Here is a 3,075-nt window from a genome sequence, read left to right on the forward strand (position 1 = left end):
GTTCACATTATCGTAACTTACGGCTCATTTGTAATTTATAAGCAAATCATGCTGAAATCAAGTAATTTGGCTTTGTAAAATCTGTCAATAAATTAAATGGAAATGACATAATTATCATAAATCAAGAACCAAAGGAAAAAAAGTTTTTCATTTTTTTTAGCCCCCACTGTAGGGGAAATTTGAAAAAATGCCTAAAGGTATGCAACAATTTATTTTTTGAAATCATGCACAAACCACACACGTACGTACAGGTGCTATAGAAATTATGAAAGAAAATGTGAACTTTCTTGATTTATGTAAAGTAATTTACGCTTTAATGTGAATATAGTTATTAATATAACGGGTGATTTTTTAAGAGCTTGATAACTTTTTTTTTAAAAAAAACGCATAAAATTTGCAAAATCTCATCGGTTCTTTATTTGAAACGTTAGATTGGTCCATGACATTTACTTTTTGAAGATAATTTCATTTAAATGTTGACCGCGGCTGCGTCTTAGGTGGTCCATTCGGAAAGTCCAATTTTGGGCAACTTTTTCGAGCATTTCGGCCGGAATAGCCCGAATTTCTTCGGAAATGTTGTCTTCCAAAGCTGGAATAGTTGCTGGCTTATTTCTGTAGACTTTAGACTTGACGTAGCCCCACAAAAAATAGTCTAAAGGCGTCAAATCGCATGATCTTGGTGGCCAACTTACCGGTCCATTTCTTGAGATGAATTGTTCTCCGAAGTTTTCCCTCAAAATGGCCATAGAATCGCGAGCTGTGTGGCATGTAGCGCCATCTTGTTGAAACCACATGTCAACCAAGTTCAGTTCTTCCATTTTTGGCAACAAAAAAGTTTGTTAGCATCGAACGATAGCGATCGCCATTCACCGTAACGTTGCGTCCAACAGCATCTTTGAAAAAATACGGTCCAATGATTCCACCAGCGTACAAACCACACCAAACAGTGCATTTTTCGGGATGCATGGGCAGTTCTTGAACGGCTTCTGGTTGCTCTTCACTCCAAATGCGGCAATTTTGCTTATTTACGAAGCCATTCAACCAGAAATGAGCCTCATCGCTGAACAAAATTTGTCGATAAAAAAGCGGATTTTCTGCCAACTTTTCTAGGGCCCATTCACTGAAAATTCGACGTTGTGGCAGATCGTTCGGCTTCAGTTCTTGCACGAGCTGTATTTTATACGGTTTTACACCAAGATCTTTGCGTAAAATCTTCCATGTGGTCGAATAACACAAACCCAATTGCTGCGAACGGCGACGAATCGACATTTCACGGTCTTCAGCAACACTCTCAGAAACAGACGCAATATTCTCTTCTGTACGCACTGTACGCATTCGTGTGGTTGGTTTAATGTCCAATAAAGTAAACTGAGTGCGAAACTTGGTCACAATCGCATTAATTGTTTGCTCACTTGGTCGATTATGTAGACCATAAATCGGACGTAAAGCGCGAAACACATTTCGAACCGAACACTGATTTTGGTAATAAAATTCAATGATTTGCAAGCGTTGCTTGTTAGTAAGTCTATTCATGATGAAATTTCAAAGCATACTGAGCATCTTTCTCTTTGACACCATGTCTGAAATCCCACGTGATCTGTCAAATACTAATGCATGAAAATCCTAACCTCAAAAAAATCACCCGTTAGAAAAAAAAATTAACTATATTTTTATAGGAATATTTTTATATATGTTACAGAGTTTATTCTTAAGCGAAAATTTACAAAGTAAAAGGCTAAACAGCCTTTTACTACATCAAATACATCGATGTTTCCACAGCTCTAATTTTTAAATACAAATTTTTTGCAGCGCTATTTTCGAAAATGGGTGTTTATTTTTAATATTAATACTTTTTGAATAATTTTAAATAAGTAGGCTATAATCACTCAATTAAAGGCAACCGTCATGAAGAAGGCAACATCAAATGTGTATATTTGGAATCAAGGAAAGCTAAATTTTCGATATTTTTACAAGCTTTTATTTAACTTGCTCTGTATGTATGTATGTACATATGTATGTAAGTATGTTTGTTAGGGGCAAATCTTGCAATCAATTTTTGACCGACTTCCTGAGGACCTATAGACTTGAATTTACAGATGTCTCAGAGCCCGATGACAATGCAGTACGAAAGATGAGTGAATCCGATATTTGTATTCCGCTTTGGTTCATATTTAGAACGTATATTAACTACAATGAAATAACTCCACTAAAAGTTTTGACGATAGGTGACACACGAGTCGATATATTTGGTAAACCAGTATTTATATTCCGAGTTTGCTCATATTTAGCTTGCTTAATATAAAAAAGGCAACTTCCAAATAATGCGTTGCTTATAACTCTAAAAACATTTCTCTGATGATTATCATGCAGCTTTTTCTTTAAATTTCAGAATTCGGGCTAGTTTTCAATTTGCGAATCCAAGATAACAGTAATTGTTGGTCCCTGCAAAATACAAAAAATATATATATATATTTTTTGATATTAAGTATCTATGGAAGAATCACTAACTTAATCATATTCTTTCATATATGGGCAAATCTACGGAACCGTGTGCTTTTGAGTCACTCACCTTTAAATTAATTTTATTAATGTAATTTTACCTTTTATAAGAAACTTTGACCATTTTGATAGCAAATGTGATGAGTTCTTGTTACTTATTCAATTTTTTTTTGTTTTAATGTCATTTTAATTTTTATAAACAATCAAAGTAATTAAAATAACAATTTTGACGTGTCACTTTGAGTACCTTTTGTAATTTTTTTTGGGTTAACACTTTCAGCGCAATACGGAGACACTCAAAAATCATGGCAAATAGTGAACGTAATATTGGAAAATGCATGAGGCGTTGAGAAAAATATGTGCTCCTCATTGGAAATAAACTGTAACAATTTGAAATCTGTCACTCGTAATTATCAAAAAGGTAGTATCTTAAGTTCTTTTTCTTTTTGCACTTTCAGCGATTACTAAATTGTTCTCATTTGTTTATATACATACATATTAATTACATATTAAAGAATAAAATGAGACCTTTTATAGTTGTGTGCCTTTCAAAATATTGAAAATATAACAAATATT

The sequence above is a fragment of the Rhagoletis pomonella genome, unplaced genomic scaffold, assembly GCF_013731165.1.
Source record: "Rhagoletis pomonella isolate Grant_MI unplaced genomic scaffold, Rhpom_1.0 Rhpom_scaffold_00006, whole genome shotgun sequence".
Lineage (NCBI taxonomy): Eukaryota > Metazoa > Arthropoda > Insecta > Diptera > Tephritidae > Rhagoletis > Rhagoletis pomonella.